This window comes from Myotis nattereri, assembly GCF_964212035.1.
Source record: "Myotis nattereri genome assembly, chromosome: 3".
In the NCBI taxonomy this organism is placed as follows: domain Eukaryota; kingdom Metazoa; phylum Chordata; class Mammalia; order Chiroptera; family Vespertilionidae; genus Myotis; species Myotis nattereri.
The window spans coordinates 198,398,601-198,421,248 of NC_138077.1; the positions used below are offsets into that span (position 1 = coordinate 198,398,601).

At 46.2% G+C, this 22,648-nt stretch overlaps 1 protein-coding gene across 2 annotated transcripts in view; it reads right to left on the reverse strand.

The window, feature by feature from the left end:
- EPB41 (erythrocyte membrane protein band 4.1) overlaps nucleotides 1–22,648 on the reverse strand; it is a 164,156-nt gene that overhangs the window by 136,097 nt on the left and 5,411 nt on the right. The gene's annotated exons all lie outside the window — the stretch shown is intronic.

Below are 22,648 nucleotides of genomic sequence, written 5' to 3' on the forward strand. Positions count from 1 at the left end.
TACTTGGCAACAACTGACTTATTTCCTACCTAACAAAATTATCTGGAGACTATCTAAACATAAAATACATGTTTTGCTTGCTTGGAACACAGAATATGATTTTTGAAATAAAATACTTTTTACATTTTCACTGGAAAAAAGCACTAAATATACTATCTGAATTTTCTTGCCTTCAGAAGCAATTGCGTTGTTTCAAGTGTGAGGATGCCAGAAAGCTTGAAGATTTAAAAATAGCCTCACAAAGAGCTCATTTCCAACACCAGATGGAAAGAAATTACTCTAAAGACATGTGTGGGAGGACATATATACAACATCATATGACACCATGCAAAGATTTATATAATTACGTAATACCATCAAAACTAGCACGACTCTTGCAGGTAGTAAGTTAGCAACGGTATCAATTCTCTGAATCATTAAAAAGATAAAAAGGCAAGAAACAGCAAATGGGTGGTAGCAAAAAAAGCCTTCACTTTATACTGCCTTCCATGTGTCCGTGTTGCACACTGAAACAGGTTGGCAGGTAAAATTTGAGGGGTTACATCCTTGGAACTCTTGACAGTTCTGCCATATGGTCAAAACTGGGGGGGAAGACGTGGGGGGAGATGAATTTCAACAATTTGTATCAAGTCTATTGTTAAGGTGAAACACTTTTCACTTGAAAATATGTAGAACATCAAATTGGTAAATTAAAATACATACTTGACATATCAATTAAAATAATGCTTTTTTATACGATATTTGATTTTTAAAAAAATATATTTTATTGATTTTTTTACAGAGAGGAAGGGAGAGAGATAGAGAATTAGAAACATCGATGAGAGAGAAACATCTATCAGCTGCCTCCTGCACACACCCTACTGGGGATGTTGCCTGCAACCACGGTACATGCCCTTGACCGGAATCGAACCTGGGACCTTTCAGTCCACAGGCTGATGCTATCCACTGAGCCAAACTGATTAGGGCAATATTTGATTTTTGTATTCAAAGTTATACTGTTAAGATAGCATTTAGGCCTGGCCAGTGTGGCTCAGTGATTGAACATCAACCCATGCACCAAAGGTCACCGGTCAATTCCTGGTGGATTCCCATTAGGGGCACATGCACAGGTTTCCGCTCGATCCCCAAAGAAGGCAGCCAACTGATGATGTTTCTATCACCCTCTCCCTTCCTCTCTCTCTAAAATCAATAAAAAGATATTTTTAAAAATATAGCATTTAGCATTGTGTTAAAATGATTCTGACAGGGTTAATTTATGTAAGCATTAAGTAATGGCTAAACAGCAATCACAAATGAAGCTTGGCATATTACTGTATATTCACAACCAAAAATATACATTTCTAATCACACTTGTGGGTCACAGGCTTAAATTTAACTATTTCAAAATAACCCTATGCTTTAACATTAAATCACTGAGGGTTTCTCACTCAAGACTTTTAATCATAACTTTTTAGGGTTCAATGCAGATATTATCAAAATATAATATAAAAGTTTTCTGAGTGAATATTATTGTAGAAAGTATATAAACATCAGTCTGTTATGTCCAGTGCTACAATTCAGACTGTAGAGGGCCTACCAAAAGTTAATTTGGATTAGGATACTTTTTGTAGAAGATAGAAGGCACAAAGAGCAGGTAGGTTGCATTTGTAAATCACAATTACACATAGGAATACACATTATATCCTATTTTATTTCCACCTATTTTCAAAAAGAAATTGAGGTGCTCCTATCCCTATCAGTAGATAATATTAATAAATAGAATTATAGACATACATTGAATATAGATAGAATAGATAATACAAATAGAGTATCTACGGCTTCTTCCAATCTTATTTATCAATATAAATTTTTAGTCATAGTTCCCATCCATTTCATCAGACAATCCTGCCTCTTCCTACCCAATCTGCAAGATTACTTCAACCCTACCCAAAGTCCACTCCACGTAGCTCAGAAACAACTTTAATTTCTACAAATAGAGATTGCTCTGAAAATTAAGAATGACAGACGAGGCCCTACATTAATTGAGTGGAAGGGACTCAAAGAGCCTTCAGCCATAGAAGGGAGAGAGTAGCAATTTAATAAACCATCACAATTCAATCCATATGGATTTATCTTGGAGATAATAAGGGATAACTACAAAATTAGAACTGGTATTAATAAATGCAATAAAATAATAAATGATAAAATAAACATGATGCCAGAATGGCTCTGGAATTTCTATATAGAAGGGGTTTTAGGGGTAGCATATTTACTTACGTGACTCGGGGGAAAAGCTGATGGAGATTAGGGGTAGGGTATGTTAAAGTCTCTCCAAGTCATTCCTTGAATTGTAGTGGCCACGCTCATGGTATGTTGCTTTTCTTTAAAGTTAAAAGAGCTAGCCAATTTATTTTCAAATATTTCAAGATGGGTATACTCCCATTTTAATAAAAATAATTAACAAAAATAAGTGTAAACAGACTTTGATCATAAATCAGATTCTCTCACTAAACAGACTTTGACCATAACCAGAGTCTCTCAGATTCTCTCAGATACTTTTTTTTTTAAATATATTTTTATTATTGATTTCAGAGAGGACGGGAGAGGGAGAGATAGAAACATTAGTGATGGGAGAGAATCATTGATTGGCTGACTCCTGCAGGCCCCACACTGGGAATCAAGCCTGCAACCCTGGCATGTGCTCTGACCAGAAATCAAACCATGACCTCCTGGTTCATAGGTCAACGTTCAACCACTGCGCCATGCTGGCCGGGCTATACCTATTTTCTTTATCCTTCTCACTGTGTATTCCTTAAATAGAAGCAGAGTAAATAAAAATACTAATCTAACCCAGTATGTACATCGAAGTGTTTGTTACACTGCATTGTACTGAACAAATCATGACCCAACTCACAAAAAGGACACACAGTAAATCACCAGTCACATACCAACAAACTTAGACAACAAAATTAACATATATATTTGGAATCTGGCTCTTCCCTAACTAAAAGCTATTATAAATGCAATGAACCAATTACCTTCCAATTATTCTAGATTCTCTACATAAATAAGGCCCATAACTAATCATCATGCTATTTTTATAACTCTTTTAAAAGTTTTTAAAAGTTTCATCTTTGGGGGCATTATTCAGGAAAAAAAAAAAGCAAAAGTTGTTTGCTTTTTTTAGAATTATTATTGTTTAGCTGACAAACAAAATAAGGTAATTCCATGCTCAAGCAACAGGGGGGAAACAATTCCTTTAGAGGTAGCAATAAATCTGCATAAAAATATGCACATGACCAATTATGAATCTGATGAGACTCTTGGAAAAATATACTGGTAGCACTTGGGCTGGCCTGCTTCTTAAATAACAAGGAGACAGATTGTGATAGAAAAGTACACTCCTACTGATTTAAGAACCAAATTCAGCTACAATGGCCACTGCTATTCTAAAGTTATAATATCAGATCACCAATATTAAATTGGATTTGAACATTCAGAATACAATGTAAGTAAGCCTGACCACTCATATCACAAATTATAGACTAACATGCATTAAATCTCAATCTACTGGTAAGCATACCAAAGTTCCTGCAGAGAATTCAAGAATCTCTTGACTACTACTACGCAATACTTCTGACAAGCTTACCTGAAAGCTTTCTTAGGAACAGAAAGAAGGAAACAAAATAGCACCGTAAGCATGCTATCTCCTATAATATTAATCTATTCAAAATTAAGAGCATAAACTAAGGAATGAGGTAGAAAGCTAGCTCTATAATTTCCAGAAATGTTAAATTCAAGCTGCGTACAAGAAAACATCATACTGGTGAACTTTACACGTGGGGCACAAACCTGACAAAAGAGAACAACAAGAAAAATATATAGGTCATATCTCAACAAAATACCACAACCATTTTTTTCAGAGGAGACAGGAATCATTGAAAATCACTTAAGCCTGGTCAAGCCACAACCCTCCCCGCCTCTGCCCCCCACCCCCACCCCCGCCTCTGCAAAGAAAGGTTTCAGGTTCAATTCCCAGTGGGGGTGCATACAGGAGGCAACCGATCAATGTTTCTCTCTCTCTCTCTCTCTCTCTCTCTCTCTCTCTCTCTCTCTTCCCTTACTCTCTCTCTCTAAAGCAATAAAAATATCCTCGGGTGAGGATTTAAAAAAAAAAGTCACTTGTAAATTTAGAAGTGTTTCTCACTTCTGAAGAGGAAAAAAAGGAGACAAAATGAAAGTACTTTTAAATATACAAAGAGGGAGATTTGTATATTTTTTGTTAATATTATATCAATTATTATATAATGTTATTTTATATATTCTATTAAGGATAAGCCTACTTTAAAACACAGGTTTATTCACCATATCTACTACTATAATGCAATAAATAGGATTTAACAAACATTAAGGAAATATTGGCCCTTAGACCACCAAGAAAGAGATGCGGAAAGCAAGCAGAGATCCACCTAAAAGATAAAATTTTATTCTTCTAGCTTAGTCTATTTGCTGACAGCCAGCGTTTCCAAGCATTAATTGACGGAATTCTTAGCTCTGAGTAGAATGGAAGCCTAAGAGCTTTTCTTAATCTACCATCAACCATCATCTACTATGAGCTGCACACATTGATGCGGTACTTAGGACTTAAATCCTTTTAATGAACACCAGTTAAAAGAAAATTCAATAATGAAGCTCAAAGAAACTTCAAAACAAAACAAAAAATTCCATCAAGTTCCTTCAACATAGGGAACTTCACATTTCAAATTACTAATATCATTAATAATTTTTTTTTTAAAATATATTTTATTGATTTTTTACAGAGAGGAAGGGAGAGAGATAGAGAGTTAGAAACATCGATGAGAGAGAAACATCGATCAGCTGCCTCCTGCACATCCCCCACTGGGGAAGTGCCTGCAACCCAGGTACATGCCCTTGACCGGAATCGAACCCGGGACCCTTCAGTCCGCAGGCCGACGCTCTATCCGCTGAGCCAAACCGGCTTTGGCAATATCATTAATAATTTTAAGGTAAGACAACTAAAAATAATCAGAAGGAATATACACATATGACAAGCACAGGTGAAACCACATGGCCAGAGGTACAGAGATGGGAAAACAGGGTTATTACTGAGCAGTTCTTTTTGGTTGGAAAATATAAGTAATAAGGAGAATACCTACAGAAACTGAGAATAAATTTTTGTGTCAAGCAGCTAAAAAAAAGGGGGGGGGCATAAATGTGGAAAGGTAGATTGAGACCAAATTGTATAAGGCCTGCAGGGAGTGGGCCTAAGCTGGCAAGGAGACATCCCCTGAGGGCGCAGGCCAGGCTGAGGGACCGCCCCCTGCCTGCACGAATTTTGTGCACCAGGCCTCTACTATTGTATAAGGACTTATAATACACTAGTATAAATGTTGAGAGAATTTTGGTAAGGCCTAAAGATTAAAAACATTTATTTCTAAGCCTGAATTCAACTATACAAATAAAAATGTGTAGTTTTGTTACTAGAAGAGAAAGGAATCAGGTTAGCATGGTCAGCTTGGGTCTACTAGTGAGGTTACTTTTAATAGTGGCAAAGAAACTGTACTTCAGTTTCCCCAGGGATATAATTGATGCCTATCGATCGCCCTGACTGGTTTGGCTCAGTGGATAGAGCATTGGGCCGTGGAGTGAAAGGTTCCGGGTTCGATTCCCGGTCAGGGCACATGCCTGGATTGTAGGCTCGATCCCCAGTAGGGAGCATGCAAGGAGGCAGCTGATGGATGTTTCTAACTATCCCTATCCCTTCCTCTTTGTAAAAAATCAATAAAAATATATTTTAAAAAATAATAATGCCTATCTTTACCTTAATTATAACCTTCCTATAGAAAGCACTCTGAATCAGCACTTCATTCCAAGGCAATCTGATGCTCGGTTATTACAGCCATTTTTAAATCTGTCATTTACTGAGTGCTTCCTGTGTGCCAGATATTCTGCTATATACTCTACATGGATTATATTAATCACATCCCGAGAAACTATGTTATAAAGCCAAAAATTGGCCAGCCAACAGAGAACTCATATGTTTCTAATTTAGAAAAAAGGAAAATGGAGAGTAGCTAAGTTCCCATAAAGAGTAAGGGTTAATGCCACACTCACAAAATTGGGATGAGAAGTGGTGTACAAGGGAGATACAGATACAGATGCAGAGGCTACCTTATGTATGTGTGTGCCTGTATACTTAATTAAAAGGACCAAACCAACTGAGGTTTTGGCCAGGACTGAGAATACTGAAAACAGTCATGATTAACAGCACTGAACACAGTATATCCTCAAGAGAGTATAAAACCACTATAACAATATCCAGGATACAAGACATAGCCATTTCTTGCAATTTTCCCTAAAAACAGAAAGAACAAAATAGCAGCTGTGAAAGCACCCAGACTACTAAAAAAAGCTCAGCATCTCTTTTAAAAAGCCAAAAAAAAAAAACCAACAAAAAAAACCCCACCACTATCTCCTAATCAGCAATACACGCCAAAACCCGACAAGCCTCCACAGACTAGTCATTTATGGCGGGGACAGTCAGAGACAACAGGATGACAGTGGCTGTCATGCGGCCAGGAACCAGCCCGGCAGCGAGGCTTCACGCGAGGTCACTCTCGCTTCCCAGAGATGCCCGCCCCTGGGAAGCAGGAGCCCGCCCGGCACAGCCCCATCGGGAGGAATCGCCGGCCGGGCCGGTGCATCTCGGAGGGCGAGCCTCCATCCAGTCTCCACAGGTACTAAGGGGGGGGGGGGGAGCCCCGCGAGCAGGAGGAGAGATTTCCAAGCCGACAGATGCACGAACTGGAAAAGGAGGTCACGACGCTGAGAGAACAGATTTAACCCTTTGGTCACGGGAACCGTGACGACTAAGGGAGAGCGCACTGGAGCCCTCCGTGCGGGCGAATTTGTTTAATGACACGAGCGTCTATGGCGGGAAGGCCTGGAAGTCGTCGCGGGGTTCCCGCCACCCCTCGGACTGCGCCCGACTCCTCCAGGCAGCCCGCTGCCTCGTCCGGAGGAAAGCGCGCGGCCGCGGCACCCGACACCTCCACCGCCCGGAACCCGCAATTCGCCTCCATTTGGTTTCCTTCCAAGGCTCCTGCAATGATGGACGGACCAGACCAGACACATTTCCCCGCGTCACCAACGAATCCAAGCCTAACTTCGAAACGCTCCCCGACATCGGCCCCGCCTCTTTCTCCTCGGGCCGCCGCGTCGCGTCCCGGCTGCAGCCCCTCAGCCTCCCACGTCCGGGGCCGCACAGCCGGAGCCCCCCAGCCCCGGGCCTGCGGCGGGCTGGAGACAAAGAGGCTGCGGCGCCACCGCGGCCGCCAGGACCGTCCCCTCGGGGACAGCTCCGCGCCCCGCCTCCCGCAACCCGGCTTGCACGCTGCAGCCGCCTCGCCTCGCCTCACCGGTGCTACGGGGACCGCGGTCCCGCGCCCACCGCTCGCTGCAGCTGCCGGATGAACAATGGCAGGAGGAGGTGCCGGCGTCCAAGGCCCCGGCCCTCTGCGACTCTCGGGCTCGCCGGCTGCAGGCGGACTGACTGACTAACCCACCGGCGGAGGGAGGGAGCCAGTGAGCGAGCAGGAGGCAGCGCCGCGCGCCCTCCCGCCTTCCCTCCGCGAAGCGAGGCCGGCCCGGCCCGCAGCCAGCCCGCCCGCCCGCGCGCGCCCCTCCCCCTCGGGTCGCCACAACATTGTAGTAAATTTCTATTGGACGGTGCCGGAGGGGAGGAGGGGGCTGGGCCGCGGCCCGTCATCCCATTGGCTGAAGCCAAGTTCTGACTCCTCTGGTTCCCCACTCCCCTAGCCGTTAAGGAATGGGGAGGGGAGAGAAAAGAGGGGAAAGGCAAGGGGCTGGCGGCGTGTGCGCAGGCGCAAGGCGAACCTGCTCAGGAGCCCGGTGCCCTTGGCCTGCAGCGGCACCCACGTGGGAATGAGGCAGCCAGTGCCCAGGACGCAGGTGAGGCCCTTTCCACCCGGAGGAGGGCCAGGTAATAGGCCGAGATCTGAAATCAGGGGAAGATGAAGTTGCTGCCAGACTACTCCAGCTGACCGCCCCCTAATGCACCTTGGTTAAGTCACTGAGCTTTTCTGGGCCTCAGTTTCCCCTTCTGGTAACTTAACCATCTCTAGATGCCATTCTAACCCTGACATTCGATTAGATGTTACCTGTCCTGGCAGCTGTGTAATGCCTGAAATGGAAGCCAAGTGTGGCCACGCCAAGATCTCTGCTGTCCTCTGTGCTTAACGACCTCCCAATTCTGCCCTGGCACCCTCAAAATCATAAAAATCCTACCTGAGCTTAGGGTTGCTCTGACAATTGCCTTGTGTGCCTGTATTTCCTTTCAGAAGTTTCAGAGGCCGCTTGACCTTTCACATTCCCTGCCAGGTTGGTCTCTGAACAGGCTGTGGCCCCACAGAGCAGAAAGAAGGCTCTGTTTTCAGCATGGTCTCTATAAGGTAAGGCAGGTTCTGCTCTTCCCATTTTAGAGAAGGAGCCCAAGCAGAGAGGCTTACACCTGCCAGGATAAGAAGCCAGACAATCTGACATCAGAGCCTGTCTGTGCCAGCTACACTGTCTCTTAGTATCTAATCACAGCCCTCTCACATCCCAGCTCAGCCTCGGGAAACCGACTACCTCGATTCAGTTCTCAAACTCCAGCCCTCCTTAGGTGTTTGGCCTCCTCTGTGCCTGTTTTGGACTCCATGAAATGGGACAATAATAATTTCTACCTCATAAGAGTTGCTGTAGGAATTAAATGAGTTAAAATATGTAGAGTTCTTAGAACAGTGCCTAGCTCATAGTAAGAGCTACAGAATTATTACTGCTATTTGGAGGCTAAAATGTGGACTGAGAGATGTGGAGCTGGGAAACATCATAATAATATATTTGTTAAGCACTCAATTGTCAGCACTGAACTGAGCACAGTATATGAATTATCTGTTTGAAACATCCTGAGAACCCCTAGAGGACCACCAGACTACCCTATCTGAAACTGCCTCCACTCACACTCCCTTGTCCTGCTTTCATTTTGCTTCATAGCACTTACTTCTACCTGACTCTACTATATATGTATTATTTGTTTGCTGTCCTTCTCAATAAACTGCTGCAGTATAGACCCACTGGACTGCAAGCCCCAGGAGGGCAGGGACTTTGTCCCTCTTTTTCATTTAATGAACAAGTTATCCTATATAAAAAAACCCTAATATGCAAATTGACCAAACGGCAGAACGACCAGTCGCTATAATGTGCACTGACCATCAGGGGGCAGATGCTCAACACAGCAACTGCCCCCTGGTGGTCAGTGTGCTCCCACAGGGGGAGGCCGCTCAGCCAGAAGCCAGGTTCATGGCTGGCGAGTGCAGCGGCAGCGGCAGGAGCCTCTCCCGCTTCCACTGCAGGTGGGCAGTAAGGAGCAAGGGGTCCCGCACTGTGAGAGGGATGTCTGACTGCTTGCTTAGGCCCAATCCCCAGGGGAAGCAGGCCTAAGCCGGCAATCGGACATCCCCGGATGGGTCTCGGACTGCAAGAGGGCACAGACCGGGCTGAGGGACCCCCTTCCCCCCCCCTCCTCCCCAGTGCACAATTTTTATGCACTGAGTCTCTAGTTTTATATATAAGAAAGCTGAGGCTTATAAGGTCAGGTGACATGGCCAAGGTCATTCTGTGTACTAGGAGTGAAGCACCTGTTTTTGAATACTCTGGTCCCCTGTCTTACGATCTCCAGTTCAGCCATGCTTCTGATTGGGGAGCTCTAGCTCTACCACCTTTGTACCTCAGAGGCTTACTACAACTAGACCTGGAAATCTGCTACTATGAAGGATAAATCCACAAGACAGCTCACCACTACCACCAAATTCAGATTCATAAAGACCAATAATAGTCTCTGTGCTGTGAAGTGCTAGGTAATGACACAGCATATTAAAGAGGCTTATTTTGATGCACTGAGTATACAATATTTAAGAAACATCACCCTGAAAAAGTAGGGGGTCTCAGGCTAGCAGAAAATGGCTACACAGGCAGTTGTAAACCACTCTTAAAATCCACACCAAGAACTGTTAGCACAGGCTTTAGAATCTGAAAGAATTAAATTCTAGTCCTAGCTTTTAGCCTGAAAATTAAAGAGCTTTGTAAATTATAAAGGACCATCCACACAAGGGGGATTTTTGTTATTAATTAGGTGCACACCAATAACAGTTAAGTTAAATGCCCTGAGTATAGCTGGGCCCAACACATATTTGGGGGTTGGGGGTAACCACTGCCCAATCTGAAGGCAGAGAAACTACCCTTACTCATATGTCCACCTGTCCTCTCAAAAGAGGCCTCTGCAAACCAGACATTGAGTCCCAGCTCACCCTGCAGAGGTTGCCATTGGGTACCAAGGATAAAGGTCTCAAGCATCATTTCTGAAGCTAATCACCTAGGCAGAAACTCAGAGCCCCACCCTGCCTACTCCATGCTCACATCTGGGTGGTGGCGGTGCCGTGCTCCAAGCCCCAGGATAGGGTCTCTAGGGGCCATCTCTATCCCGCCTGCCAGCTGAGCCCGCCACGCTCTCCCCCACCATCCCTCCTGTTCCTTCCTAGGGAATACAGGCCCTGCTGGCTGCCTGTCAGTCCCAGGAGCGGTCAAGGCCACTAAGCAAAAAAAAAAGAGAGAGACAGGCATGAAAGGGTCCTAATCCTTCCCCATTGCAAACTGAGCTCCAGCAAAAGCAAGCACCAGCTGCATGAAAGAGGGTGAAATCAGATGGTGAAATTAGGTGGTGACCAGTGGGGAAAGCCAGGGAGGGTAGATGGGACCTCCGATGACCTGGAAGAGATGAGATTGAAAGAAAGTGGGGGTAGAGTGGGGGCACAGTTGGAATCTGAGCCATTACCAAATCTGGGACATGGGCGTATTAGGGACACAGCTGGCCTGACACCCCAATGATAGGGCTCGTGGAAAACATTTGTCTGTTGGGGGGGGGGGGCGGTAACAAGAGATGAAGAAGGCTTTGAAAAGCTGGGCCCACGGTAAAGTGTTCTGAACAATCATTCTTGAATAAAAACCAATCCTGGTACCAATTTTGAATAAAATTACATGAAGAGTAGAGCTTTCCATCCAGCCCATGGTCATAAAATTGTAGTCATTTTTGACCTATTAAACACCAATGATAAATCAAGCAAGCTATAACAGGGTGAGAAAATTACTGTTCATACAGTGGTATGCATTTCTAGGGGGGATTGTTTCTAGTAGTAAGACTTGAATTGTTCATTAAAAAAAAGCATATATATATATATATATATATATATATATATATATATATATAATTTGGCCCTGGCTAGCATTGTTCAGTGGTTACAGCATCAGCCTATGCACCAAAGGGTCATGGGCTTAGTTCCCAATCTGGGGCACATACCTGGGTTACAAGTTTGATCCCCAGTCCTAGTCAAGGCATGTTCGGGAGACAACCAATCGATGTGTCCTCTCTCTCTCTCTTTCTCCCCCCTTCCCTCCCTTCCACTGTCTCTTAAAAAAAAAAAAATCAATGAGGTTTAACAAAGATATATATTAGGGTTGGCAAAGTATGTCCTTTCTGCTGTGCAGACGCTCCAAGAAACCAGAAGCAGAGGGAAGGAAGTTGAAACTGTAAAAGAGGGCCTGGTGAGTAGGTTCTAAGGTATTTCTTTAGGCCGCTAGATTCACAAATGTTAGGACTGGATAGGACCTTCAAGCCAAGTTGCTAACTTTTTTAAGCAGTTTGAGAAATGGGTCTAGAAACTGGAAGTGACTTGCCCAAGGACACACAATATAGGGGTGGCAGAGCCTTAACTTGAACCTAAACTTCCCAACCCCTATTACAAGATTCTGTTCACTGCCTTCTTCTAAGTTTCAGCTACATTTCCCTCCCAAAGCTGGAGGCCAGGCGAAATTCTACAGCCATAAAACCTAGGAATGCCTAAGCTGGAAGGGACTTTAGAGAGAATTTATTACTAAAAATAGTAACAACTACAGTTATGAGGTGTTTACTATGTGCCTGGAACATCCTAAGTACTTTATATGCATGGTTGCATTCAGCCTTATAGTAACCCTGCAAGTTATTATCAGCTTCAATTACAGTTAAAGAAACTACAGCCTAGAAATGGTTGGTGATTTGCCTAAAGTCACACAGCTTAAACTAGGTCTGTGTGATCCCACTGTCCTCTGCTCCATACTGCTTTCATATCACTCTCAGGAAAGCAGTCTGGAAATTATATGAATGAGCAACATCAACATCTGTCCTGGTCCTGGCTGGGTAGCTCAGTTGGTTAGAGTACCATCCTGATGCACCAAGATGGCAGGTTCAATCCCTGGTCAGGACACATACAAGAATCAACCAATGAATGCATTAATACGTGGAACAACAAATTTATATATATATATATATTAGAGGCCCAGTGCACGAAATTCGTGCATGGAGGGGTGGAGGGTTGTGTGTCCCTCAGCCCAGCCTGCACCCTCTCCAATCTGGGACCCCTTGAGGGATGTCCTACTGCCCATTTAGGCCTGGGATTGGGCCAAAACGGGCAGTTGGACATCCTTCTCTCAATCCAGCACTGCTGGCTCCCAACTGCTTGCCTGCCTGCCTGCCTGATTGCCCCTAACCGCTTCTGCCTGCCACCCTGATCACCCCCTAACAACTCCCCTGCCAGCGTGATCAACACCTAACTGCTCCCCTACCAGCCTGATTGCCCCTAACTGCCCTCCCCTGCCAGCCTGGTCCCCCCCACCACTGCCCTCTCGTGCAGGCCTGGTTGCCCCCAACTGCCCTCCCCTGCTGGCCCAGTCACCCCTAACTGCCCTCCCCTGCTGGTCTGGTCACCCCCAACTGCCCTCCCCTGCCAGCCCAATTACCCCTAACTGCCCTCCCCTGTAGGCCTGGTTGCCCCCAACTGCCCTCCTCTGCCAGCCCAGTCACCCCTAACTGCCCTCCCCTGCAGGCCTGGGTACCCCCCCAACTGTCCTCCCCTGTAGGCCTGATCGCCCACAACTGCCCTCCCCTGCCAGCCATCTTGTGTCCACATGGGGGTGGCCATCTTGTGTGTTGGAGTGATGATCAATTTGCATATTACCTCTTTATTATATAGGATGTGTGTGTGTGTGTGTGTGTGTGTGTGTATATTTTTTTTTTTTCAAGTCAAAACAAAACATCTGTCCCAAGACTCCAGGGGAAGACTATTGTGACTCCTTCTGATTACAGCCCTGAGACATTCAAGGAGGGATCCAAGGATCTGGCCTCCCATGACCCACCCCCCAACCCCCTTCTCTCACCAGCTTGAGTGAGCCTAATGACCCTGATCCAGCAAAGCCTCCAGCTCTCTCAAGCTTAACCCAATAATTCTCTCTCTCTAGGGCAGGGAACCCACTAGCTAGAGAATCTCCCAAGAAACACAGGGATAGGCTCAGTGCCATCAGCTAGTTGGGCCTCTTCTAAAACTCGTAGTCAGCCTGGCTCTCCCCTCACCATGGGAGAGGACAGAGGAGGAGCTATAGGGAAGAAGCGGGGATTTGGCATCCAGAAATGCCCAGGTTTGACTTGCTCCAAGATGCTCCAAAGCTGCTATGACAGGACAGTCCCTGAGCTGCCTATCTAGCTTGTCTCAATTTCTTTAAAAAAAAAAAATGTTTTCATTGATTTTAGAGAGGGGGCGGGAGGGAGAGGAACAGAGAGATAGAAACATCTATGAGCAAGAAACACATAGATTGGCTGCCTCCTGCACACCCGTACTAGGGATAGAGCCCACAACCTGGGCATGTGCCCTGACCGGGAATCTAACTAGTAACCTCGCTTGTCTCAATTTCTAAGCCTTCCAGAGACTGGGAGGGTTTCAGTGAGGAAGAAAGAGACAAATGACTACAAATAACTTCCAGCCGTAGCTCTGCCAATCACTCACTGTGTGACTCTGGGCAAGTCACTTACCTTCTGCCTTAGTCAGATGGGGTTGCCATGGCACAGACTGGGTGGCTTACGCAACAAATTCACTTTCTGAGAGTTCTGAAGGCCGGAAGTCCGAGATCAGGATGGCAACCTGGTCAGGTTCTCCTCCTGGCTTCTAGGTGGCTGCCTTCCCTCTGTGCCATGACATGGCAGAGAGAGTGAGCTCTCCGGTGTCTCTTCTTATAAGGGCACTAATCCCATCATGAGGGCTCCTCCCTCATGTCCTCATCTAACACTAATTACCTCCCAAAAGCCCCATCTCCAAATACTAACACACTGGGGTTTGAGGTTTCAACATATGAATTGGGGTGGGGGACCTAAACACTCAGCCCACACACCCTCTCTGGGCTCCCATATCCTCACCAGTCCGAGGGAGGCGGCAGTGCCTACCCAGGATGTGACACTGGGTAGCAAGAAGGATCAAATTATGGGAGGGGTGCAAAAGGTTCTGCAGATTACAAAGCTCACACCTGCACTGCATATGCTTGTTACTTTTTATTTGTATTTGTATTCTGCTTTCAACCAAGCCAAAAATTCTTCACCTGCAAGGTAAAAGCCTATCTGGAAGTGAGGACACATTGGTACCCCTTTTCTTCATCCAACAAACACTCATTGAGCATCGCCTTTGTATAGGCACTGGGGATCACAGAATGAATGAGATGAGACCAGCAGCCATAACAATCACCATCATCAGCCCCTACATGGGTGATGGCAAGAAGAAGTAAAAAGAACATCGGCTTTTGAGGCAGGCCAACATGGGTTCAGATCAAAGCTTCCCCACTGAGATACATGGGAGTTCAGTCAAGTCACTTTCCTCTCTTATCTATAAAATGGGGATGACATGTGCCAACCACTGTATCAACTAGCACTATATATACAACATGTCACTGAACATTCCCAACAGCCCCTGGAGGAAGATATGACTATAATTCCCATTTTACAGATGAGGAAGTAGAGTCTGAGAGAAGAGAAAAGTTACCCAAGATTACCCACTTCGTGTCAGAGTTAGGATTGAAACCCACATCTGCCTGGCTGTACTGCTAGTATTCTTCTTACTATTTACAGATTACCTGCATTTCCATAATGGCCATTATAAAACTACCAGCAAAGATGTATGGAGCACTTGCTATGTGCTAGGTATTTGACCTGCATTCTCTTATTTAGCTCTCACAACTTTATGGAGTGGGTACTATTTTAACCCCATTTTATAGCTTTGGCAACTGAGGTCAGAGAAGTGAAGCAATTTGCCCAATGTCACACATCTAGAAGGGGGTACAGTTGGGAAGCCATGTGTGTCTGACTCCGAACTCTATCCTTTGCTCACTACACTACCCTGCCTCTCTTTCGCAATGAAGCTAAGGAGATGTCTTTATCTCTACTGGACAGATGAAAAAGCTGAGGCCCAGGAGGAGGCAGTGATGTGTGTGCCTAAGGTTCCCAGCAACACAGCAGCTAAGCAGGGACTTGAACCAGGCTCCTGAGTCAAAACCAGGGTTATTTCCTCCACCCATTCTACCTGAATCCTGAGCATCAGAAAATATCCCTGATGGCTGGACACTGGGAAACCCTAAACCTAGCACCCGCAGGGGCACAGGGAGCCCCCTCTATGTAGGAGCCCCTATATGTTGGCCAGGCATGGAGAGTCCAGGGGGTAGGCGAGAAACTTTGCAGAATACGGCCTGGGGAAGGCACCTGCTTACCCAGGTGCCCCTGGTTCTCCCTAAGCTATGGGCCCATAGCTGGGAAGTGGGGAGTTACAGAGGAAGCTGCTCCAGGCCTAGGCCCCAGTGGCTGGCACAACTCTCTGCTGTGATTTAGGCTGAAAAACAAAAGCTCATCCTCTGAGCCTAAGTGCTAATTACCAATAATGACATAATAACCATTGTGGGCCCAACAGCCAAACAGCCTGAACTAGAAATTCTGCATAGCTCAGGCTCAGGAACAAAAGATGTGGGCACTCTATCTGAAACTGATGCCCTGACAGGAAATGTCAGAAGAAAAGGGCTTCAGGGTTGACCCAGCCCAACATATTATCTGACAACTGGAAAGGACGATGACTACTCATACGATTATTTATTGAGAATCTACTACGTGCTCAGCACAGTGCTAGACCCAGAGAGAAACGGCTTTATATATTCATTCGTTCGCTCCACAAATGTTTACTGCGCACTTACCATGAACCACACATTGTTCTAGGTATAGGGAATATAACACTGAACAAGACAGACAAAAATCACTGTTATCACTGAGCTTACATTCCAGTCAGGGGAGGCAAACAATAAACAAATATTCAATAAAATATAGTATGTCGGAGAGTGATTAGTGCTATGGGGGGAAATAAGCCAGGATGGAGCATGGGGAGTGTTGGTGTTGGGGCAGGAAACGGTGTTACAATATTAAATAGGATAATCAGAAAAGGCTTTACTGAGAAGGAGCATAAACAAAAAATTTAAGGAGAGGAGAGAACAGTCACGAAAGTATTGGGGAGCAGAGTGTTCCACGCAACAGGAACAGCAAGTGCAAAGGTCCTGAGGCAGAAGTGTGCCTGACATATTCAAGGACTTGCCTGAAATCTACCTCCAGTCATTAACAGAACTGGAAGAGGAAAGAAATCAGACAGACTGATCACCGACTGTGAACCTGCACGCTTTTAAGCCTTAGGACAATCCTGGAGGTAAGGATTAAGCTCACTCTTCTCACCATTTTACAGAGGAGGGAGTGAGACCCAAGGAAGACAAGTAATTGATTCCACATCAAGCAGCTATAGGCAGGTCTATTTGACTCCAGCTTTCTCCAGCCTCCTGGTTCCTCTTCTCTGTGTCTTATCTATCCAAATCCAAATTACCTGCTGAGTGACTGAATGACTAACGGATGAATGAATCCTGCACATGTCTCTAGTCCTACCCTCCCAACGAATTATTTTCTTTTTTATATATCTTTATTGTTGAGAGTATTACAGATGTCCCCTCTTCATCCCCCCCTCCCCCATTACCCGCCTCTATTGGGTTCCTACCCCACCCCAGGCCTTAACTATCCTATTGTTTGCACGCATAGGGAATGCATATATGCATATAAGATCTTTGGTTAATCTCTTCCCACCCCCTCACCCTCCTTTCCTCTGAGATTCATCTTCGAGGAACTATTTTCTGACTGCCTTTGATGGATTTCTTGTTCTTGTCTTTACTCAATCATGAATAACAATAATAATTCCAATGTGCCAACTATAGACTGAGAACTTTCCCCAAATTATCTAACTTAGTCCTTAAGTAATCCTATGTGAAGGTGCTGATATTTTTCTCACTTTATAAGTGAAAAAACTAAAGCTCGCTGAGGTAAAACAACTTGCTAGAGGTCCCCCAGCTGGTAAGCAGTGAGACTGGGATTTAAATCGAGGTCTGTCAGCTCCCAAATCCCTTCTTTTAATCCTATAATATTAGTAGAAACCTCTGACATCAATCCATCCCCTTCCTTTTATAAATCGAAAAACAGAGGCTCAGAGAGGGCAGGACAGGCTGGGGGAGAGATGAAGCCCTCCAACCTCCCGTCTGCTGGTCCTTCCTCTCTACCAGGAGTTCTCTTTTAGGCCCATTTCATGGCCTTTGCAAAAGTCTTAACATTGTCCTAGCTCCCTAAGGATAGTCTCAGGAACTCACAATCTACCTCTATTTCCTCAGCCCAGGTGTGGGTGATGCAGGACCCTTCCGACTCTGCTTTTCCCAAGTGACTACAGTAGCATTTGATCGGAGAAAGGTGCAAACGGGGAAGTGGCCTCCTGTGGCTTCTGGAAGAGAGACTGCAGGCTGGGATCCAGGAGGGCAGAGAGCATCTGGGGGCAGGGGCCAAAACCGGGCTAAGGGTGAGGCTAGCGCATTCCAGCCAACCAGGAGAGGGGAAAGTGGGGGGGGAGGGGGGGATGCTGAGCCTCTGGCTTTAGAACAGGTTTATTGGGTGTCATTTGTTTAACAAGAAACTGTATCAAAACTCCAAGTCCCTGGACTGAAAAGAGGGAGGGCAGAGAAGGTCCTTAAAGGCAGCAGTTCCAACAGCGGTGACACTAGCTCCCTACCACTGAGGACTCAGAGTGCTCAGCACTGGGCTGGGTGGTTTGTCTACATCATTGCCCGCCCTCACGGTAAAATCAGCCCCTCTACGGCACAGAAAGCTGAGGCTCAGAGAAATACAGTGACAGCTAAAGCCAGTCATCACTTCATACCCATTCACAGGACGGCGCAGAAAAGGGTCCAGACACCTACGTTTCTGCTGCGTGAGCTTGTGCCATTAGCCACCTGCTCTAAGGGGAGGTTCCACATCTAGACCAAAAGGAACCTGGTCACCAGCCTCTGCTATAGAATCCAGGAGGTTCAGGGACCCAGTTCTGCCCAGACTGTGGGGCCTCCCACGGATACAGGACATCACACTTGCTCTTCTCCTCATCACCCAAAGAAAGGGGCTGATTACCAGCTCCCAGGGAGTAAAAATAAAGGTACATTTTTTTCAAAGTATGTGTCTCTTGTTCAAGGCTGCTGCTGGCTTTGGCCTCTAGCCAGAGAGAAGCTTCTAGGGTGGGGCCTTGGAAGAAGCCCAGGCCTCAAGACAGTGTCCTTGGGCCTGCAGCCAAGGGGGACCAGGGGCAGGAGGGGGAAGCTGGCAGAGGGCCAGGCCCCCTCTGGAGATTTGGGCTTGTTTCTTAATCCTTTCCTTCCTTTGTTGGCCAGATCAGGCTGCCAGGAGAGGCAGGGGAAGCAGTGGGTGGGACCAGGGGACAGAGCAGTCCAAATCATGATATAATCCTTTCTATGAGTGTCCATTACATGTGCAAGGCCCTTTGTGGGGATTACCTCATCGAAGCCTCCGCCCTTCCCTGTGAGGAAGGCCTGTTGTCCCCATTTCACTGAGGTGGAAACTAAGGTTCAAAGAGGACACGTGACTGCAGACTTAAGTGGCAGGCTGGTAGGGAACCCAGGTTGGCGACTCCTGAGAGAGGAGCCACTGGGTTTGACTAGGGTAGGGATGAGAAGGGCATAGGAGGGGAGGGGGACGAGGAAAGGGCCCTGGCAGTCTCAGTGGGAAGAACAGAGAGCAGGCAGCTATGAGGGTGCAGGGACGAGAGGGGAGCAAGTGATCATCTGCAAAGTGACCATCTTCTAAGCCCTCCATGGTCTGGGCCCTGCTTCCCTGTCCAGCCTCATCTCCCATCACCATCCATCTCTCCCTTTATGCTCAGGCCATACCAAACTACAGTACTTACGTGCCCTGAGCACATTACGTGGGTTCAAACCTTCACAGATGTTCCCTATGCCCAAATGTTTTCCTTCTACTACCCACCTAGAGAGCCCTTACTCATCCTTCAAATCTCAGTCTGAATATCTCCTCCCCCGATGCCTAGAAAAGTTAACTACCTGCTCAGCTGGGCTTGCTCAGAAGTGCTTCATGCTTCCCAAGAAGTAGGAATCCTATCTGAGTCATCTCTGTGCCCCTATAACACAGTGCCCAGTCAATGTCCAATAAATGACAGTTGTCTCTAATTGCATTGTATCACTGAATCTTTGAGGCAGCAAAACAGGTTTCCTTATCTCCGCTCTCAAGGCGGGAGTGACTTCAGAGGTCATACAGACATTCAGCACTGTAGCACTACAACCACTGGCTTCTCTATTCCACACAGCCCCTGTCTGACGCCCACCTCAAGAGCTGTCCTTGCTGCCAGACCTGCCAGGGTCACCACAAGGGACCCCCAAGGCAGGAATGGGAGCTATGGGCCCTGGTGGCCAGAGGCCTTGCCAGTGTCCAGCTCAGACACAGAAGCTACCTGGGGAAACTGAGGCAGAAGGTAGAAAGGAGTAGACAAGTGGCTTTTTCACCCCAAGCCAGCTCTGGTTCCTCTTCCCAGGTATGTCCCCCGGATCTCACCCCAAGATCTCACTCTCACCTCTTTCCTCTCCTGCCTGCCCACGGCACTCCACTATCACATCCTGCTGGCTCTGCCTCCTAAGCAAACCTCACATCCACCCCACTGCTCCTCATCCCATGGCTCAATCCTTGCCCCATATCTCAGCATCTCTCACCTGGAGACTTGCCTCTCCCCACCCCCTCCCACATTTCCCCTATACCAGTGATCTTCTCAAAATACAAGCATGACTATGTTTTTCCCCTGCTTAATATCCAAAGGCCTCCCACTGCCTCTGGGTCAAGTTCCCCAACTCTCCTGAGCATGTCTTTGCAATCCCATTCCCCTGAGTGCAGGTCATGGCTCTGCAGCTTGGCAAAGTAGTTCCTTCAGCTAGGAATGCCCCTCTCCCGGTCTCTGCACGAGAAGATATTCACAGTTCACACTTCAGTCCATCGATCAAAGGTGGAGCTGGTGATTCCTGTATCTTTTCCCCCAAAACCAGACTCTGAAGACCTGGGGAGGTAGGGGGCAAAGACAACACAGACTCATCTCTGTGTGCTATGCTCTGTCAAAGAGTGGATGTTAGTGAAAGCAGATGATAGAGAGAGAGCAGATGACTAGGGGACTGACTAGATAACCTTCCAAGAGGTCTCCTCCCTCCCTTCACCTTACAGATGCCTTTCAGAACCTGTCAGACTAGGTTGCCACCTGCCTGTCTCCAGCAGACCCCTCCCAGATCTGGTCTCACTGTCCCAAGAGGGATATCTTTGTAATCCCCAAATAATATTCATAATTATAACTGTAATAACAATAATTACTATCACTGATTACTCACCATGTGCCTCATTGGCACTATTTAATCTTCATAAGAACTCTCTAGAATCTAGGAGGTAGGTAGGTAGGGTTTTGTTTTTTTTTATTATCCCCATTTTACAGATAAGGAAACTAAGGCTGAGAGGTTAAAGATCTTGTCCAAGGTCACAAAAGTAAGCAATAGATACGGAATTCAAAGCCAAGTCTGTCTGACTCTAAACCACTGTGGTGTCTGGATTTCTCCAGCTTTCTGTTGTCTTCAAAATTCTTAGAACTGCAGTCCTGGGAGGAGGTACCGTGTGTGTGTGTGTGTGTGTGTGTGTGTGTGTGTGTGTGAATTTATTCATTCAGCAAACAGCTCAGTAGTTCCCACTGGCCCCATGCTGGGCATTGGAGATTAACAGAAATGACTCAAACACAGTATCTGTCTCCTCAGGGGAGATAAAAGAGTGTGACACTAAGAATTTGGGCTTGATGAGCAGGCTTGAGTCTGAGCCCCCAGCTTCACCCCTAAATAACTATGTGATTCTGGGTAACTCACTTGATTTACTCAGCACCAGTTCCCTCATCCATAAAGTGGGGTCAAAATGCCTGGGTCACTGGAAAGACTAAATGAGATAATGTATCTAAAATAGCAGAAACAACCATCCCAGCATATAAGAAATACCCAGTGAATGGCAATAATCAATATGTGGACTAGACATTCTCAGGATCCCTAGGCTGAGATGGGATGTAATTCTCCGGGGCCCGCCCTGAAGCCTCCTCCGCCAGACCCAAGTAGTAACAGCAATGTTAATGCCTAATCCATCCATTTGCTCATTAAATAATTCTTCAAGGAAAGTGTCCTTTGTTAACCCTATTTTATAGGTGAGGCAATGATGGCCTGGAGAAGGCGGGTTAGTGAATCAAGTCACACAGCAAAAGAATGACCAAGCTGAGACTTCCACTGAGCTACTTCTACACTGGGCAGAGCCCAGCCCTTGTCCCAGGGCCCTGGCCAGGCTGCTGAGGAGTCTGAGACTCCTGACTCATAGATTCCAGTCCCAGCTAGATAGCAAGTTAAAAGAGAAAGGTGCCAAAAAGAGGGACCCTTTACTTGGTCCCATCCGAGAATGAGCCCAGGGTTAGGAGGAAACCAACAAGTATCACATGGGGCCCTGAGCTGGCACTTCTCCTTGGCTCCTTGTATGCATGTCACAGATGAGGTCTCCAAGATTCAGGGAAGTGAATGACTTGTCCCTCCTCACCCCGCCCACATTCAGCCCCAGATCTCCCCAGCCACCCCTCTCCCCTGAGTCTGATGAAACCTAGAGGCTCTACCACTCCCTCCCCAGTTCTAGTCTAGTTACCTAGGCCCCTCTCTCTGCTAATTGATGGGCTTGGTACTTGGCCCCATACTCAGTACAGAGGACCCAGAGCTCAGTACAGAGTCCCCCAACCCCAGGAACTCACAGTCTAGTGAGCAAAAAGGAAAACCCACATTCACGAGCCCCTATGATGCTGGGCACTTTATATCCATTAGCCATTTGATCCAATACAAAGCACATTGATGGGGAATAGTGACACTAAATGAATAAACAGGTTCATTCAGAAATATTCATTGAGCATCTACTACATGCCACTATATCCCAGATGCTGGGGATACAGCAGGGAACAGATGAACAAAAATCCCTGTCCTCATGGGGATTACATGAAGAAAAGAACAAACATACCTATGTTGGTAGGTGTTAATATTCCAATTTTACAGATGAGAAACTGAGATGCAAAGACCCACCCAGCTACAAATGGCAGAATAAGGATTTTATTCCAGACCAATTTAGCCCCAAAGACCTTTGCATTGTACCACCTGACCCAAAAATCACATCAGTGGGTTAAGCATCTGAGAGAAGTCAGATGGTTGTGACAGGATCCTAATTTCACAGAGTAGTCTCTCTCAGTTCTTCCACCCCCAGCCCTGGGCCTCCCTTTACACCTCC